Here is a 20,238-nt window from a genome sequence, read left to right as displayed (position 1 = left end):
AGGAATGTCGAGTGGCCATGGCTACACGGATGGAAGTCTACAATTAGTTTAATTTTAGTTCTGACTCCTATGTAATCATTTTTCAAGAAGCATGGGAGGTTGCTCACTCCATTGGTAGCGTGAAGTCTTCTGTACCTCAAGACCTCTCTTTGGAAGTCGGCATGGCCTGACAGGTCGTGACGTTCTTTTCTGCCTTGGAGCATCAAACCAGTTTGCAGATACAGTCCCTTCTCCCTGCCCTCCAGTATCACGTCAGGGCCATATCTGCCCAACAGACTTTTTTTTTTTTTTTAAGTCTACAGGAAAAGCAAAAAACTAACATGTTTTAAGGGGGAAAATACTTACCTTAATGATAGTTTGCTTTCATTAAACATATCTTCTTTGGGGACTTCATCTCTGTACCTAGGTGTGTTAGAGACAACAAGGGTCCTTTATCTTTTATAGAAGGATTAGGCGTTCCAAGCACAGTATGTTGAGGCTCATGTCATTTATTATTTCCCTTTTATTATGCACACTGATATAGTTAAGATAGTATTTGGATGAATAAATTAATAAACTCTGGTGAAGAAAAATGACTTTGGCTGTATTACCACACGTATGAATCACAGGATGCAAATTCAGTCATATTAGAAAGAGGATTTTTCTAGTCTCTGTGGAAAAGGATAGAAGGAAAATGAGCACTTTTGTCAGCTCTTATGGGTTATACTCATTGGAAGGAAGTCAGTGACAAAATCGGCCAAAGCAAGCAAAACAGGAGATTATCTGTCCATCTGTTTTTTGTCTATTTGTCGTCTGTCTGTCTGTTTATCCAGCCATTCATCTATTTTCATTTGGCTGTAACTCTATGGAATTCTTTTAAATTGCTATTTTTCTTTCCTTACTATATCCCACTTAGGAAGCATTAAAATTAGTTGTCTATTCCATAAGCATGAATACACTGATGGAAAGGAAAGGTAGCCACAGTTTTGGGGTTGAAGGAATTAGAATTTTAAATGACTCCTAAATAATCCCCGTAGGCTGATAATCAAATATTGACTCAACTCTTAATTTTGCTGTGCAGTGCTGGAACGGGCAGAGGTGAACGATTCCCTCCTCATGTACAATGACACCCTGATGTTTTGTTCCACCAGTACTTATTATAGCGGCTTATATTTGTGAAGTGTCTTTTTCTGGAGAGTTTAAAAGATTCTGCAATTCACTGCATTTTATGCTCAGGGACCCAAAGGAATAGAAATGTCACATCATGACTGAGGGACAGAGCTAATGCCAGAACACAGCTCTCTTAACTTCCAGGTTATTACTTTATCTTATCGTGCTACCTGTCAGCATACAGATGACACTCAAATCTGTCTCCTCTCAATGCTAAATTCAGATTTCTTTCTTTCTTTCTTCCTTCCTTTCTTTCTTTCTTTCTTTCTTTCTTTCTTTCTTTCTTTCTTTCTTTCTTTCTTTCTTTCCTTTTTACACTGTGACTGAATCTCAGCGGACAGAGGCGACCAGGATAGCCGGCATTTAGTCACCAACCATCTGGATTCTGCATCCTTTGAAGTTTTGTCTCTGCACCTGGGGGCATTTGAGGTGGCCCCAAGGCCATGTGCTTTCCCTCGCTAATAACTGGTTGATGCTGTACTAGCAAAGGTGTCAGCAAGAATAACTGGGTCTAGCTTTTAGTTGCTACCACAGATCCCCTAAGGGTGTGCAGAAGCTGAACCATCACATTTAGGTCTGGGAAGCTGTAAAGACGAGACCTGTGGTTCCACGCAGCCCACCCTCTCCTTTATTATGAATATCCCCCAGTGTCTTTGTCCACCACCAAGTGTGAACTCTCCCAAAGTCCCTTCCTGGTGAACACAGGAGCTTCAAGAAAGATGATCTCTGTTTCTAAAACCTTTATTGATATCTACATGTGGTGCCTTGTATCTTCATGGTTGATTAGAAGAATGTCAAATTTGTAAACTTTAGCGACGTTTGAAAAGAGTGTCAGGAAGCTGGTTAAACGTTTTGTGAGTTATTCACTGAGGCTCTCCAGTCCTAAAACTTGGAGGCACCAAGTTTATATAGTCAAGGAAAGAGAAAATGAAGAAGAAATATAATAATCCTCTACCAGTAGCATTTATATAAGTTATTCTGTAAAGAGTGGTGATCAGATCGCCTCCACCCTCCTCTATATGAGAGGAAGGCAAAAAGGAAGGGAATAGGTTGAAACTAAAGCAGAGGGGATTTAAGTGAGATGAAAGAAAGACTTTCTTGACAATACAGTTCCCAAACTCTGGCCCGGGGTTATCAAGAGAGGTTATGGACTCTTCTTATCTAGAGAACTTTAAAAACAATGTAGATTCCCATCTGTCTGGGATAATTTGCAAAAGACAGCCCTAAAAACCTCTCAATGGATTAGATTATCTTCTAAAGTTCTTTCTAGCACCGTGACAAACAAGGCGAGCAGAGAGTATTGGTAAGTGGCCAATCAGTAAACATTGCATGGCAAAACCTATCTTGACCCTACAAATAATCAACTTCACAATCACCAGTTTAAGTGGGTTTGCACTGAGACCTGCCTAGAAGTTAAGAAACCTCAGCATTTCTCTCAGCTTGTTGTTCTGCTAGTGCTTCTTGATGTTTGGGGTGTTTGAGTTTATGTAGTTAAAGCAGTTGTTCCTTCCCTTGCTTAATTCCTTTTTTCCTCTAATGCTCAGATTTTCACAATGAAATTATTTCAGTTTTATAAAATGGTTTATAAATAAGTAAGAGTGGTCACTGTGGTGTTTATTTATAGGAACAAAAAAATTGCCAACAACCTAAATACCTAACATAAGGAGGTTTACCACAATAATTATGGTCTATCCAGACAATGAAATACAGTGGAGCCATTTAAAATTTTTAAATTTCAAGGACCTTTCATTACCTGGAGAAATACTATATATGGGAAAAAGTAGCTTACAAAATTATATCCATGGTACGATTCCAAATGTCTTCACACAAGGAAATAAAAATCTGGGAACAAATATACCAGTACTGGTGGGATATCAAGCTTTTGTATTTTCACTTGAAACCTTTTTTTTTTTTTTTTTTGGTCTTTCAGATTTTCTGTAGCCTATATGAATGTCTCTTATTATCATGTTAAAAAAGTTGTGGTATAAAATAAATTCAAACCTAAGCTCATAGATAGAACAGATTGCTGGTTGCTGGGGTGGGGAGCGGGAGATGGATGAAATGGGTAAAGGGGGTACAAACTTAGTTATAAAATAAGTCATGAGGAAGTAATATACAGCATGGTGACTACAGTTAATAACACTGTATTGCATATTTGAAAGCTGTTAAGAGAGTAGATCTTAAAAGTTCGCATCACAAGACAAAAAATGTTCTGACCCTGTGTGGTGACAGAGGTTAACTAGACTTATTGTCATGACCATCTCACAGTATATGCAAATATGGAATCATTACATTGTACATCCAAAGCTGATATATGTCATTATAGCTCAGAAAAAATTTTTCTCAAATCTATAAACTAAACAATCACATACTTCAGTACTTCAGATATAAAACTAACATCCTCATTGTGGTCTTTTAATTATCTCTCTAATCTTTTTTTAAAATTGATTATTATTATTATTATTATTTTAGTAATTTTTCCACCCAACATGGGGCTCAAACTCACGACCCTGAGATCAAGCGTCATATGCTTCTCAGACTGAGCCAGCCAGGTGCCCCTCTCTAATATTCTAAAGTAGTTACAAGAACATTGACTGCCCTCAGAGAGGCATTGGTATCTACCTTCTAATGCAAATTACCTACCTACTCTCAATTCAGGGAGCTTGGGGGTGGGGGGACAAGAAAACAATAACAACAGAAAACCTGCAGTGTTGAAGAGCTCTCATAACTCTCCTTTATCACTTGTCTTCCTCTGGACTCAGGGAATGAATCAGAAGTTAGTGTGCTTCAGAGCCCATACTTCAGTTCTTTTTCCTGGCAAAACACTCTAAAATGGAAGTTCCTGTGTTGTTAATTTTGATGGGACTCTGCTGCATATTTCAAGTGTAGCTATAGCTTTATCTACTCAAACACTCGCCCTCTCTTCCGTGGCTGCAAGAGAAATTCGGTGGTTTAAATATACTATTAGAGAGTGTGCGGCTATCTACTGAGAGGATTGTATAAAATATATTAGTGTTAACATGCATAGCCTGTGATGAAATTTATCACGGACAAATTGTGAGTTTGGATTTGACCCCCGTCCATTTCTTACCATTATGTATACCTGATGTCTGCTCTCTGCTCATCACCATTGCTCTTCTAATACAGACACTTATTCTCTCTCACCAGGACTAGCGTTAGAGGCTCCTTACTAGTCTACCAACACCAGCATCTTTCCCCTGTGCTCCATCTGCCAGCTGACAGCCAAAACAATTTTTCCCACATTCCAGTGGTCATGTCACCATCCTTCTATAGCTCACCTTCACATATGGGATGAAATGTAAATTCTTTAGACAGGCTATAAGCTTCTTCATGTTCTGATCCTGTCTGTTTGTCTCACCACATCTTTATTCTCCAGTTGTCAATAATGTTTCTTCATTCTGGAGCTATCTCTTGACAATGGGGTTGAAGAGCAATGTGTTCTTTTTTTCTAAGACCCACATCAAGTCACCCTCTCCGCCTGGTGAAATCTTATCCCGCTTACTCAATAATACCTTAATGCTCCTACAGACAATCACATATAATTTTTTGTTTGTGTAACTTTCTCATTGTGGAACACTGAGCCCTTTAAAGGCTTAACTTTTACCTCCTTAGCACCTTGGACAGAGCCCAGAATATACCAGATGAAAAATAAATTTTTTTGTTGAATTAATACATTAACTAATACAAGAGCTTAGAATAAAATAGAAATTGGACACCTTTAAAACAAATAGGCAATAAATGAGCTTTAGTCATTAGCAGCAAGTCATACCATAGACTTAACTTTTCCTGGCTCCTGAGAACTCCTAGAGACTTTGTCCCCTGAGCCTTCCCCGCTGGACTGCTCCCAAGAACATCTTTTCCTCAATACCCCAAGGAGGTACCTTCACAGTGACATGGGGACCCTTACAAACAAGGAAAGAATCTGTAGGGAGAAAAAAGGCAGAAGACACATAGTCATTTTCACCCCGCTCACTAGTTGTCTTAATGATGTGGTGAAATTAAAGTCATATGTTGTTTTCTGGAAGAGAAGCTCCCAAACTTTTCATGGGCTGACCAACTTTTTAAAAATGGGAGTCATCATAGGCCAACCAAGTGCTTATTTCTTCAAGTAAAAACATAAATAAATAGAAGTCCCCAACTACGATAACCATTGTTTCATAAAGAAAAGAACATTTAAATATTAACGAAATGGGAAGGATATAATTGCAGAATGTAGGAGAATTTGTTAAATTAAGCAAATGTAATGACTTTTGTGAAGTTGTACATATTTGTCTCATTGTGTTGCTATTTGGTGAAAATTTATTCTGAACTAGTGCGGGATCACCCGTAACATGTTGTATCCTTGAGGAAGTAGGGAGTGACCTGCAAACAGCAGGACAGCCAAAGGGCAGGGTGAGTAGCAAGGAGTTTCTTCCTGCTGCTCAGAACTGACCTTATGGACCTGCCAGTTGCCAGGAGGGAGACACAGCTTGTCCTGTCTTTTTCCTGATGCTTCCACTGTTAAGAAGTGCTCTTGGGTTGAGTAGGGGGAACCGATATCTTAAAAGCTGAATTCAAGCCATTACCTAAGAATTTCTTGAAGTATCAATGGATGACAGTAGCACTTTTAGCTTTAAGGAAAATAGCACTTTAAGTGCTTTCTGTCATCTTCGTTACTTACTAAAATCTGTTGATAGTGTAGTGGGTGGTAAGATAATGTTTGCATTGGCATGGCAACCACCAACTTAAAAATAATTGTGCCCATGTATGGTTTGTCATGTGTTGCTTTTAGTTTGTGGGTGGTCTTGAGTCCATATTTCTTACACATGGCATTTCAACCACAAGCTCTCCTAGAGGATCATCTGTGGGTTCTGGGTATCGCTAAAGTCCTCCCCAATCAACTTGTGTGGTGTTGCTTAGTTTTTCCATCAGCACCTTATCCTACCAAGATCAACGGATATTCTTAGTTATAGATCAGTGTTCTGGTGATTTTGATTCTCATGAATGACAATTATTTCATAAAAGTAGGAGTCTGTTTCATCACTTTATAAGTATTCTTGTTTTGAGAGAGAAATGAATATGTGGTTTTAATATTTCTAACTTTCATTTGTTTTAAAAATATCAGTAAAGTTATAAATAGCTCAGCCTTTACCTGGCATTGTAAATTTTAGCATATTGTTATAATAAAATAGAAATAACCCCGTGCAATGAAACTTGTCATAAATGGGGTCTCCTTTCTCTGGTGGTTGAATTTATTAAATATGCTAGGTGGACAGATTTTTCAAGGTTTGAGCTATGGCCTGGAGATTCCGAAAGCAACCTGTGATTGTGACATGTAGACTTAATGTCTTTGTTTATTGATTGGTCACTGTGCTGATATAAAATTAGAGAATTAGCATCAGAGGCTGGAAGTTGTCTGACTTGGGTACTCCGAGATTATTCTCTGGAGAAAATAACCTATATTTCAAGCACCAGCACTTGGAGTTTTTTTTCCTTTGAGGATCTTAGAAATCATCTCATCAAAAGCTTAAACCTTACTGTAACCAGGTCATTCAGCTCTGGGGCAACAGTTTTATTAAGATATAATTTACAGACCATATACTTCACCTATTAAAGTGTACTATTTAGTGGTTTTTAGTATATTTAAATACTTGCGCAACCATCACCACCATCAATTTTAGATTATTTTATCACCCCAAAAAGAAACTCTGTACCCCTTAGCAGTCACTCCCCATTCATCTACTCCTAACATCTTCCCTAGTTCTGAACAACCACTAATGTGTTTCCTGTCTCCATCTATATATTTGCCTGTTCATATAAATGGAATCGTATACTATATGACCTTTCGTGACTAGCTGCTCTTATGCAGATAGCATTATGTTTTTAAGGTTCATCCCTGATAACATGTATCAATATTTCATGCTTTTTTGTTGCTGAATAATATCCCATTATAGGGATAAATGTATTTTGCTTATCCATTCATCAGTTGATGGGCATTTGTGTTTACACTTTTGGGCTATTATGAGTTACGATGCTATGACTATCCACGGACAGATTTTTATATGACCGTATTCCCATTTCTTGGATATATGCCTACGAGTGGAATTGCTAGGGTATATGGTAACTCTGTGTTTAACTTTTTGAAGTTCTACAAGACTTTTTCAAAGCGACTGTACCTTTTTACATTCCTACCAGCAGTGTATTAAGGTTCCAGTTTTTCCACATCCTTGCCAACTCTTGTTACTACCTCTCTATCATTATCACCATCCTAATAGGTTTGAAGTGGTATCTCCTTGTGGTTTTGATTTACATTTCCCTGATGACTAATGATCTTGAATATTTTTTTCCTTGCACTTACTGGAAATTTGTTTACTTTCCTTGAAGAAGTGTCTATTCACTTAATTTTAAGACCCATTTTCAAGTATAATAAATGTAAAAGATAAGGAATTGGAAAATGAGGCATGTGGGGATAAAAGAGGAAAGAATTGGATTTATGTAAAATTTCTTCCCCTTTTTTTTAATATTCTTGCCTATTAAATGACTCTTAAAATTTATCTCTTAGCCACACTGGATAAAATTTTTAAAATTTTTAAAAATATTATTTTCTCTACTTTAAAAATTAAACTTTTAATATTAAAATTTAGAGGCATGACTTTTATTTGTTTTTATTTTTAAGTGAAATCTTTTTTTAGAAGGACCCTTTTGCTATGTGATCTGCAGGGAAAGATGGTCAGTTTTATTTTCTAGGATATAGTCCAAGGTGCTGATCCAGGATGTTTCTACCTGATTTTCCAAGGGGAATCAGAAATTGAAAACAAAATCTCCGTCTCACATCACTTCAGATTAATAACACTAGTTCTCTCTATTGCTCTAATCCTAGATGTACTCAACAGACACCTGTTACTCGTGGAACAGAAGGATGGCCCCTAACATTGTGGGATATTTTGTAGAAAACATATGTCTATTAGAACTTTATGTCTAATATATAGATAAATCTTTTTTAAAGGGGGTGCGTACCTGCGTTGCTCAGTCAGTTGAGCATTTGACTCTTAGTTTCAGCACAGGTCATGATTTCAGGGTCATGAGGTCATCAGGCTCTGTGCTCAGTGGGGAATCCACTAGAAATTCTCTCCCTCTCCCTTTGCCCCTCCCCCACTTGTCTCTGCACAAATAAATAAGTAAATCTTTTTTTTTTAAAGAACTCTGTCTATTAGAACGTTTCTCCACAGAAATGGATTATGATGTACTTTTTTGCTGTTTCTACTAGTGCCTCCTCTGTGCCATCCACCAAAACCAAGAAACTACTAGAATTCAAACAGATTCAGTGCAACATTACAGATAATTCCAAGTGGAAGGAAAAAAAAAAAAAAAAGATGAATTAAACAATTAAAGCTCCTGTTGGAGTTTTATGACTAAAAATGGTATATAAAAAAAAAAGAGTAAGGAAGAAATCTTCATTCCATGGCAACATTTCCCACCCTCGGTTACACTTGATACTTTTAAGCTACAGGAAGAGTTAGTATCTAGTCCTAGAGCACACTGATGATTAGTCTGGACTGTAACTGGTCTTCTTTAAAAACAGTGACTATCGGGACACCTGGGTGGCTCAGTTGGTTAAGTGACAGCCTTCGGCTCAGGTCATGTTCCTGGAGTTCCGGGATCGAGTCCCGCATCGGGCTCCCTGCTCATCAGGGAGTCTGCTTCTCCCTCTGACCCTCTTCCTTCTCATGCTCTCTCTCTCATTTTCTCTCTCTCAAATAAAAAAATAAAATCTTTAAAAAAACAAACAAACAGTGACTATCCAGTAAAGGTGGTCCTTGATCAACGTGGTAGCTGGGTTGTTTTTCCTTTGCTCCCACCATATAGAATCATATAATGAGATTATCATTTCTTCATGCTAAAATGTGGAATATTTAATCACTTCAAATTATTCTATTAAATTTATTATAGAGATCTACTGTCAGGGCACTGTGTTCTTATTATGTCTTCTATAAACTTTCTCTTAATATTTACTGAGCATGTTCTGATGAGAGAGCAGAATACAATAATGATCCTGATGATGGTCTTTTTTCTTCTTTTACTAACGTTTTATTTAACCAAATGTATCCAAAATGTTATCATTTTCACATGTTATGGGATGAATTGTGTCTGCTCAAAATTTGCCTGAAGTCCTAACTCCTAGTACCTCACAACGTGACTGTATTTGGGGATAGACTCTTTAAAGAGGTAATTAGGTTAAAGGAGGCCATCAGGGGGATTTTAATTCAGGATGATTGGTGTGCTTAGAAGGAGACATGTGAACACAGTCACACACAGATGGAAGGCCATGTGATGACACACAGATGAGCTAGTGAGAGAGGCCTCAGAGGAAACTAACCTTGCTGACACCTTGATCTCAGGCTTCTGGCTTCCAGAACTGTGAGAAAATAAATTTCTGTTGTTTAAGCCACCCAGTCTGTGGCACTCGGTTATGGCAGCCCTAGCAAACTAAAACAATATGTAGTTATTATAAAAATGATTAATGAGTAGGTTACATTCTCTCTGGGGGAGAAGGTACCAAGTCTTTGAAATTGGTGTGTATTTTACATGTAGAGTACACCTAGGTTTGGACCAGCCACATTTCATGCAGCTCAGTAGCCATAGGCAACTAGTGGCTACTGTGCTGGACGAGGTAGTTACAAAAAATATGTCTCATCATGAGGGTCTTGATGATGGGGGAAAACGAGGTGAAGAAACCAGGAGGCTAAAATAGAGGTTTAGTGGCAAAAGATAAAGAACTGTTTGGATTTTTATATTTTTAATTTAAAATTGATATAACCACATTAAAGAAAGTTTGGGAAAACTAAAAAAAAAAAAGAAAACATGACCCTTTTCATAATCCCGTAACTATAACACAACCAACTTAATTTTAATATTTTTCTTCAGCCTTTTGTTCCATACATTTTGCCTTGTTTTGCATATAATTCTGTTTTTAATATTTAATCTGATATCATAGCCATTTTTCCATATTGTTACTGCCCTCCCATCCATCATTTTTAAAGACTATCTAATACTCCATCAAGTGGAAGCAACAGAATTTAATTAGTGTCCTTTACTATGGTAATGCTTGGTGTGTACAAAGAAAGATGATAAAGAGTATAAAAATAAAAAGAGCCAAACCCAGAAAATTAAGAGAAAGTTTTAAGAGCAGAGGTCCTTCTGCTTCAAAGGTTGAGCAGATCACCATGAGCACAAAGTACAGTGAAGACTGAGAGTAGGTAAGAGAGTAGGTGAGTGGCTCCGTCAACTGAGCATCCAACTCTCGATTTCAGCTCAGATCGTGATCTCAGGGTGGTGAGATCAAGCCCCGTGTCAGGCTCTGTGCTTAGCGGGGAGTTTGCTTGAAATTCTCTCCCTTCCTCATGCATCGGGCTCTCTGCTCAGCAGGGAGCCTGCTTCCTTCTCTCTCTCTGCCTGCCTTTCTGCCTACTTGTGATCTTTGTCTGTCAAAAAAATAAATAAATCTTAAAAAAAAAAAAGAAAAAGAAATTCTCTCCCTTCCTGTCCCTCTGTGCCTCCCACTTGTGCTCTCTAGCACGAGCTCTCTCTCTCTCTAAAATAAAAATAAATAAATCTTAAAGGAAGACTGAGAATAGGTGATAAATAGAATAATGTATAATCAAAATTTAAATCATGTGATACATTTAATTATAAGCAAAATTTTAATCACCCTTTATGGTAATTATGAATAAATAGTAAATGTTGACATAGGGTAATATAATTCAGGATGCCTTTTCATGACCAGAGAGAATTTTTCATTTTAATTTTCTCTCTTAGTTTTCCAGTCCTTAAAATCAGTTTTAATGTCAAGTAGTCCCCTGATACTTGCCTTATCCGGTTGTCCTGGATTATATGTTCCTCCAAACAAATCTTACTTATTATCACTATTTTAATACAGTGGAAAAAGTACTATTAAATGCAACATGAATGATACAGATAATTTTGATATAGTTCCTGACTTCAAGTGACTTTAGAGATGAGTACCTCGTTCATTAATTTACTCATTCATTCATTTATTAAGAGAGTAATACAGAATAAGACTAATGTGAGTTTGGGAGAGATGGAGAAGGGCCTCGCATAACAGGGTAGAGTTTGAACTTGATTTCAGAGACAGGAGGGAGCACACAGAGATCTTTCAGCAGAGCTTAAATACACATACACAGTTATAAATACGCGTGGGATGACCATGCTGAGGACCATGTGGAGAATGGACTGGAGCAGGAGAGATCTGTGGCAAGGGTTGGTAGGAGGCTGATGGAAAGGCCTGGAGAGAAGAAGATAAGGCCTGATAGAAGGCACTGGCAGAGGGAAGGAATTGAGAAAGAGACAACTCCTGAGTCTGTAATTTAGGAGATTGGCTCTATGCTGTGATAAGCTACAAAAGAGGGGGAAAAGGAAGAGGCTTAGGAGAAAAAGGCTGCACATTTTGCTTTTACTTGAATTTGAAGAGCCTCCAGACACACGAGTGGAGAGGTCTTGTTTCTGGTAAGTAGATGGAAAGAGATAGGGGGCAGGAAGCCCTACGAGACAGTACAAAGGAAAAGGCAGAAATACAGACACACCAAGAGAGCTGGTCCTGTCAGCAAGGAGAGAGCTTCACGGAGTATAGGGTGCTTGACAGTGCTCAACTGCAGCAGATTTACAAAGAATAAGGTCCAAAAATGTACCACAAAAGTCATCAGTGACCTTAACAAGAGGGAGTTTAAGGAAGTTCTTTGAGACAAAAGTCAGACATTCATAACAGATGCTTACTGGGTACTCTCTGCATGCTGGACACTGTTCCGGGCACTTCGCCAGATGCTATCTCATTTAACTCTGTCCACGATGCCATGATATACTTTCTATAATTATCTCCACCTTACAGATGAGAAAACAGCTTTGGGGGGCTGAGGAATACAGAAGGCCAACAGATACTTAGAGATGGCAGGCAGAGCCCCAGCTTCAGTTAAAGTTAAAAAGTTGGAGGAAAGGTCTTAGTGAAGAGAAGAAATTGCAGTTTTAGAGTTAGAAAAAAAGCAGGAATGGGTAGTTTGTAAGTCGGTGTTTCCCACGCCTGCTGGAACTAGGTAGAACTGGAGTTCTTATTAAATACACATTTTTTATTACTTTGATTAAAGTAAAATTTAAATTTGATACATTTAATCATGTGCAACTTTTTTTTTTAATCTTTTTTTTTTTTAAGATTTTATTTATTTATTTGACAGAGACCACAAGCAGGCAGAGAGGCAGGCAGAGAGAGAGAGAGAGAGGGAAGCAGGCTCCCTGCCAAGCAGAGAGCCGGATGCGGGACTCGATCCCAGGACCCTGAGATCATGACCTGAGCCGAAGGCAGCGGCTTAACCCACTGAGCCACCCAGGCGCCCCATGTGCAACATTTTAACGGTCCTATTTGGTAATTAGGCATGAAGGGTAAGTGTTGACAAAGTAATGCAGTAATATAATTAGGGATACTTTTCCAAGGCCAAACAGAATTTTCTCTTTTCTTCCTCTCTGTTTTCCAGGACTTAACATCAGTTTCAGTGTCAAGTGTTACCCTGATTCGCAGGCTCATCCTCACCACACGGGGTGACAAGCAGCACATGTAGGGGCTGAGGAAGCAGAGAAAGCAAGATTTGGAGGGGTTGGGCGGCGGGGACTGGGAGAACAGCCAGTCAGTAAGTTCTAGGAGGAAGCATGGAAGGCACATGGGTGGAACCCAGGGAGTCCAGGCACGTGAGGTCCTTGTAATGGAGGTGGGGAGGAAGAGGGGGGGGTCTTGGTGGTCAGCTGGTTACTGTAGAAAAATCAAAGAGTGATGGCAGGGGCTTTAAAGGGGGAATCCTGGCTGATGAGCTCCAGCTCTGCGTGCAGTTGAGAGGGAAGTGATGTGCCTCCAGTTTGATGGCAGCTTAAAATCTGGAATCACTGCCATGGGGAATGTAAACGCGAGCTGAAGGGAACTAAGCGAAATCACCACTGAGCATTTCCAAGGCAGGAAGAAATGAATGGGAGGCTGAACCTGGGTGGCTACAGCCCTGTGGGTGCAGCGAGGGCCTGGGGAAACAGGTCTGAATTCGTGGGAGTCTTGGGAGACTGTAGATGTCTGCAGGGCCAATGGCTAGGAAGTCTGTTTCCTCATTGGCTTTGTGTTTTAGTAAGTCTGGGAGAGCAAGCCTTAAGTACCAGTGACAGGGAAATGCTGGAACAACCCCTGCACTCAGGATGAAAATAGTAGCTGCCATCAGTTGCGCACTTAGGATATACTGGAAGTTTTCTATGTGCTTTACGCATCCCCCGTTTGGGAGGGCCGCAGCAAAACCAAGCTTCAGTTAAAATAAGAAGGTTGGAGGAGAGCAGTTTTAGTGAAAAGCAATTGCAATTTTCGAGTTAGGAGAAAAAGAATGGGTAGTCCGTAGGTCAGTGTTTTCCAGACTTGCAGAAACTGCGTTTTTTATACCTGGGTTCTTAGTGAAATGCAGATTCTGCTTCATAATTCTAATTCTTGAAATTCCAATTCAAAGTTTGCATGGGTCCTGGAATCATTCTGAAATGAGCTCTTCGTGATTATAGAGGTTTGGGGAACACTACTATGGGTTGTAATCACCAGGGTTCCAGGAGCGAGATCAGCAGAAGATGCCAGAAGTGAGAGATGGCATGGAGAGGAGAGAAAGAGCCAGTAGTGTGGTGAACCTAAAAGAGGGGGAAGAAGGGTCCTCCCTCATTCCTGTGCTCAAAGGGAAGAGACCTCTAGTTTTGGCAGAAGCCCTAGGGTCCTGGAGACTGGTCCCCAGCCAATCCCAGGACCCAAGGGGGGTCTCTTTGCTCTGTTCTTTCACAAATGACATCAGAACCCTCAGCGCTTTGGGTCTCTCTAATCAGTTTGACCTCAAGGCCAGGCATGACAATGGTGTAATTCAATTTTAGAGCTAAAATATATCCTTATCTTAATCACCACCTTACCAGCCCCACTTCTCCAAAAGACAACTTACACCTGCTTACAGACATCTAAAATCCCTTGCTGAGGGCCCAAGGGTCTACCAGGCTCTCTCTCAGGTATAAGAGATTTAAAATGCAAAAGTTAGGAAGAGAGGATGCATTGAAATTTATTCCCAGTACAGTATAATCCATTCATCAATTAGTATAAAAGACTGACCTGAGTGTCCCCAACAGGCAGTGTGATGAAAGGGACCGGGTACTCGGGAGAGAACCACCTCCCTTAGAGAAGAACGCTGGAAGGGCAAAAGGAAGAAGGTTCCAAATCCCAAGTTCCAGTTTTCCTTGTTTTACCAAAGAAGGCCGGAGGCTGACCTGTTTACATTCAGAATAGAAAAGCCAAATGGACATTCCACGGTGGGGTGGAGGGTGGGGGGCGGCACGGTTCTGGTGCTGGAGCTCACCCAGGTGCAGCTTTTCAGGAGTGTAGCCTGAGAGTGCGGGAAGGACTGGAAGTCAGCAGAAAGAGACATGATTTTAAAAGATAATAAGAACATAATCTATGGGCCCTTCTAAGGCAGCTGCTGATGGACTCTAGTTCAGAGTTATCAGTGGGTTCCTTCAAAGTCTTGAAAAGGAAGCCATGAAAAAGCATCCGAGGAAATATATGGAGGGGACTTTGAGAGGCTAAGTACTGATTCTCCTAGACCTTGATTGAAAAATTGTAGTGAGTTTGAAGTCTGTGAGCAATGGTTGTTCTCAAAGGCTCCATAATTCAGCTGGTTCACTACAAATTCATTGAACTGCCTCTGGTCTTGCTTCAAATCCCTGCCACCACCAAAAATGTTAACGGCAATCAAATACACGATTATAATTTATAACCACCGTATTGACAGGCAGACAGATCCCTCCTCCCCAAGCTTCATGCTGTTGGTTTCCGGTGAACCTGAGCATTTGAAAAACATTATTAGGTGAAATCTACATGTGCATGCTGAATTTGTAGGGGCGATTTTCAGATGTGTCCAAACTCTAGGATGGTGAAGTCTAATACTATTTTTAAATTAATTTTTTTTTAATTTTTTAAGCCAACAGAGTCTAATCTTAACAAGGGTATTAACAAAGAGAAGATAACAACAATGATCTTATATTGCTGTGTTAAAGTACAACTTCACAAACACCTTCCATATTATTCCCCGCCCTACTTCATGTGTCAAATCGTAGTCACCAGCAAAGAAAAAAAATGGCAGCCTCAGACATGACTTAATTTAGCAGATATTAAACTGATCCTTCATATTTGAATCCTTTCACTTTAGAAACAATTTTATATATGGACATTTATCTGCTTGTGGCATATGGTACGCCTAAAATTCAAAATTAAAATTTTGTCACAAGGACATCTGGTGTTAACATTTGCCTTTCCTCAGTCCTTAACAATGAAAATCAAGTTATCCTTCGTAGCTTTGTTAATTACAGACGGCCTAAATAGAACTTCCTCAAGGGATGGTGTTCAAAGTAAATAATAGCAAAGCTCTGGAAGGTTGGGAGGTACTGAATATGTATGCTTCACTGCATTTATTTAACCACTTACCCCCTCCCGTCTTATACGTTTCTGCTTCTCATCCTCACCACATCTCTGTACTCTTCCAGGTCTCATGTCAATGCCAGTGCTTACACTTGAGCTTGACTTGCTTTTCCTTCTAATCCAGGGAATTCCCAATGAAAAAAAAAGCCAAGGGGGCGTGGTATGTATTAGGAAGGCAGTTAAACACACGGACCTGTTTCTGGAAGCCTCAGAAATGCGTGGATGACTTCTCTGCTCCTGTAGGAGGGGAGCTCTGCCCTTAGTGGGAGGGGAGGGGAGCAGCAAGAGCTCCAACAAGAAGTAAGAGACATGACCAAAGCAGAAGAAAAGTAACTGTGTGTTTCCTTCTTCAACTTTTCCTCTTCATCCTTCACCTTTGGCTTTTCCTTCTTTTTGTTCTAAAACTTTTTATTTTGAAATAATTTTAGACTGAACAGAAAAGTTACCCCCCAAAAAGTGTAATTCCCATAGACCTTTCATCTAACTCCCCCCAACTGTTAAGATGGTGTGTTACCGTGATCCAAAGAACTAACTTAAGAAATTAACATTGGTACAAAACGTCAGACCTGGGGCACCTGGATGGCTCAGTCCCTCAAGTGTCTGCCTTCAGCTCAGATCATGATCCCAGGGCCCTGGGATTGAACCGGGAGTCAGGCTCCCTGCTCAGCAGGGAGTCTGCTTCTCCCTCTCCTTGTGTCTGCCCACCCCCCCACCCCCACCAACACCGGCCAAATAAATAAATAAAATCTGGAAAAAAACAAAAACAAAAAACTTTCAAACCTATTTGAACATCACCAGTTTTCCCATTAATGTCCTTTTTCTGTTTCAAGGTCCAACTAGCATCCCACGTTGCCTTGGTTATGGTGTCCCCTCCTCTGTGCCAGTTCTTAGCCTTTCCTTGTCTTTCATGACCTTGGCCCCTTGAAGGGTATTAGTCAGCTATCTTGTAGAACCTCCCTCCGCTTGGGTTTGTCTGGTGATTGATCATGAGTAGATATTTGGCCAGAATGCTCTAGAAGGGCTGTCCCCTGCTCTGGGAGTCCAAGATGGCAGTCTGTCCTATGACTGGTGAAGTTAATCTTGATTGTTTCATTAAAGTGGTGTCTGCTGGATTTTCCCCCCTCTTTAATTAATACATATCTTGTGGGAGATGTCTGAGACTGTACAAATATCTTGCTTCTCCTCGTACTTCACCCACTGATTTTTGTATCCTTTGGTGTTTCTTATCACTGCAGTTACTACCGCGGTTTCTAGAGGTCCTTTTCAGGTCACTCATCCCTCCCAAACCCATAATTGGAATTCTTCTCTAGTAAAGAGCTGTCCTTTCTCCCTTGACCATTAATTTTTTAGTCAGTTATTTGTATCATTTTAGATTCATGGATATGTATTTTTTGGTAAGTTATAATCCAATCCTATCATTGTTGTATTGCTCAAATTATTCCAACTTTGGCTTTTGGGGCTTTTTTCAGGATAACCCCTGTTCCCATTTGACTTACATTGTTTTGTTTGTTTGTTTTGTTTTGCTTTTTGAGAACTTTCTTACTTTTTGGCACTGTGAGGTGCTCCAGGATCATTTCATATTTTCCTTACCACAGTCAAGGAATCAAACACTTCTCCAAGGTGACTCGATTTCTTTTATTGCAAAATCATATTCAGAGGCCAAGAACTGGGTTCTAGGAGTGCTCACTGCTGGGTGTCATTGTTTCTAGAACTTCTCAGCAGACAGAACTTGGAAATACATGTGTATGTACTAATCCATGCATACACACACATATACAGAGTTCTGAATCTCAGATTTCAGCTTATTAAAAAAGCATGAGTTCATACTAGTACCCCCAATTCCAATCCAATATCACAGTGTTCATTGCGGACTTCCTCCTTTCCTTATTTGTAATTTCTTTTTCATTCAGCGAGAAAGCTTGCTCTCATTATTTACAATATATTTACTTATTTGTCCAACCCTAATACATATCTAATGTTTCCAAATTGCTAACCCATAACCACGTAGAGACCAGAGTCTAGTATTCGTGTACAATTCTTTTTGACTTTACCCTTATTGTATCTAGTTGTCCAATGTTACTTAAATTCTTCCCCCAAGCCTTTTAATGTGATTTAATATAATCAGGTTTATTCTTAAAGTTGTCTTCCTATTTGGGGTTCCTCCCACGTGTGGATTGATTATTGTTAACATACATACAATAAAATTTACTCTTTGTTATATATAGTTTCAGGGTCTTTTGATAGTGCAAAGAGCCACAGATCTACAGTCATGATACAGAACAGTTCCATGATCCCAAAGCCAACCTGCCCCCGACTCCTGGCAATCCCTGGTCTGTTTTCCATCTCAGACAATAGCAGTGTTTTGGATCTGGCTCTTCCATTTAGCAAAGTGCATTTGAGATTCATCTGTGTTGTGTGAGTACTATTCTATCATGTGGATGTTGTACCTTATTCCTATGGCATGATTTGTGACCTTTGCCCGTGCATCCAATGTTTACATTTGTAAAATTGCCCACCGGATTGGTGCTTTTTGAGATCCTAAACTGTGACTTTTAAAGTATGCTTTTCATCTTTTTTTTTTTTTTTAGCGCAGAGTTTATTTTACTTTATCTTATTTACTATGGTTCTTTCCTATGATCATCAATCATTTTTACATTTTGAGGAGGGTTAGAACCAATCTTTAATTATTTTTGGTAAGATTGACAGGGAGAGTATGTATAATTGAAATCCTCACATAATCTACAAGCCTTGTAATAGCTACTTCTTCTTCGTCCAACTACTTAAAGGTGGCAAAATTGACTCATTTTAAGTTTTATATCCTTTCCCTTCCTTTACTTATCCTCTGGTAGAAGCACTAATGAGTCCTCAGGTGACCATAAAAATGGAAAGACACAGAAAAGGGGAAAGCACAGGCTGTGGGTAATCTACAAGGAGATAAAAAGCCTCTGAGTCACTGGGAATTGATTGCACTCTAGTAAAGTAGACCTGATTAGGGATTATGTATCTTTGACGTATTTTAGATTTCCATTTAATGCTTGGCACCTGTTGATCCAGTGATAGACTTGCAGTCTGTCCTAAAAGTCCACCTTAAAGAATAAATTCCTACCCAGAAAATATCAGTTTCCTAGCTCTATTGTCTCTTTTGCTCTCCATGTACGTTTCACTACAAAGCACGGCATTAATGTGCGGCCCTGGGAGAATCTTAACCTCACTAAAGCAGATATTTGTATATTACATCCATGGATAAGCATACATGAATAGTCTTCTGGCAATCTGTTAACTTCTAGAGATTTTCTATACTCATTTAGGTGCATTTCCTGGAAGAGGGGACCCTCATTTGAGTCCGATTTTCAAAACCACAAAGCAAACAAAATTAAGACCATCAACCAGAAAGATCATCTCCACAACTCTTCTGACACTGATTGCCAGGGTAAGCTTGAAAACCCTCAGATCCTGACTCTTTCAGTCTGAGAGATCTTCATTCAGCCTCAAGAAGCATTCACTAGACTCTAAATGTCTTTCTTTTTCCCCCCAAGATTTATTTATTTATTTGAGAGAGAGAAAGAGAAAATACCAGTGAGGGGAGGAGCAGAGAGAGGAGAGAGAATCCCCAAGCAGACTCCCCACTGAGCACAGAACCGGATGTGGAGCTCAATCCCAGGACCCTGAGATCATGACCTGAGCTGAAATCAGGAGTCAGATGCTCAACTGACTGAGCCAGCCAAACACTGATAGATGATAAATTTCTTCAGAGAAAGTATCAAACCTTTTTCTTTCTGTGTCTCTAGGAACTAGCACAGAGCCCAATATAAAATAAGTATTTGATAACTACTTCCTGAATGAATTCAATATTTCAGGCTACTGATAGGACTTGTTGTATACTCATATAAGAAATCTGATTAGTTGTGAGACATATAACTTAATTAATTGGCAGGAATTCATAAAGATTTGTCATCTGTCAATTAGCTAGTAAATCACCAAGTGCTAATAAATATATGTAGTATGTTTTTCTGTTACTTTTTACATTTATATCATGTGTCTTCATTTCCTGAATCCTTGTGGCCTACATTGATGAGAAATGGAAATATATTTTCCCCTTTCTATTTCCCTCTGCCCAAGGGAGAGAAGGTTTGGCTAAATTTGAAAAGATCACTTCATAGTGTAAAATCATTAAAAAAATTTTTTTATTTTAGTTTTATGGACTTCAGATACAATATCTGAAGCTATGTCATTATGCAGAATTTATTGTTTAGTTCTCTTGGTCTATAAATTATTACAGAGGATTCTGAAAAAAAAAAAACAACAAAAACCATTGATAATTCATGTGTTTGGTATTCAAAACAATATACTTGGGCTAAGTTGTAGAAGCCAGGTGTGACCCTATCCTTAACAAAGTGGTCACCAACAATCCTCATCAATCGTAATCTTTCTTTTCAGTCAAATAATGGCACCATTTAAAGGCAATCCATCCCAGTTTTGGTATGTCAGTTCTGACTTCTGTTTCAGCATTAGCTGAAGGCTGAGCTCATAGGCATGGTTCAATGAATTATACTTAT

At 39.2% G+C, this 20,238-nt stretch overlaps 1 protein-coding gene across 1 annotated transcript in view; it reads left to right on the top strand.

Annotated features, from left to right (window-relative positions):
- PARD3B (par-3 family cell polarity regulator beta) overlaps positions 1-20,238 on the top strand; it is a 1,020,734-nt gene that overhangs the window by 784,696 nt on the left and 215,800 nt on the right. The window lies entirely within an intron of this gene.

The sequence above is a fragment of the Lontra canadensis genome, unplaced genomic scaffold (assembly GCF_010015895.1).
Source record: "Lontra canadensis isolate GAN:19392208 unplaced genomic scaffold, GSC_riverotter_1.0 scaffold18, whole genome shotgun sequence".
NCBI classification, from domain to species: domain Eukaryota; kingdom Metazoa; phylum Chordata; class Mammalia; order Carnivora; family Mustelidae; genus Lontra; species Lontra canadensis.
The sequence above is the reverse complement of the archived record's forward strand: the minus strand, read 5'-3'. Positions and strand labels throughout refer to the sequence as shown.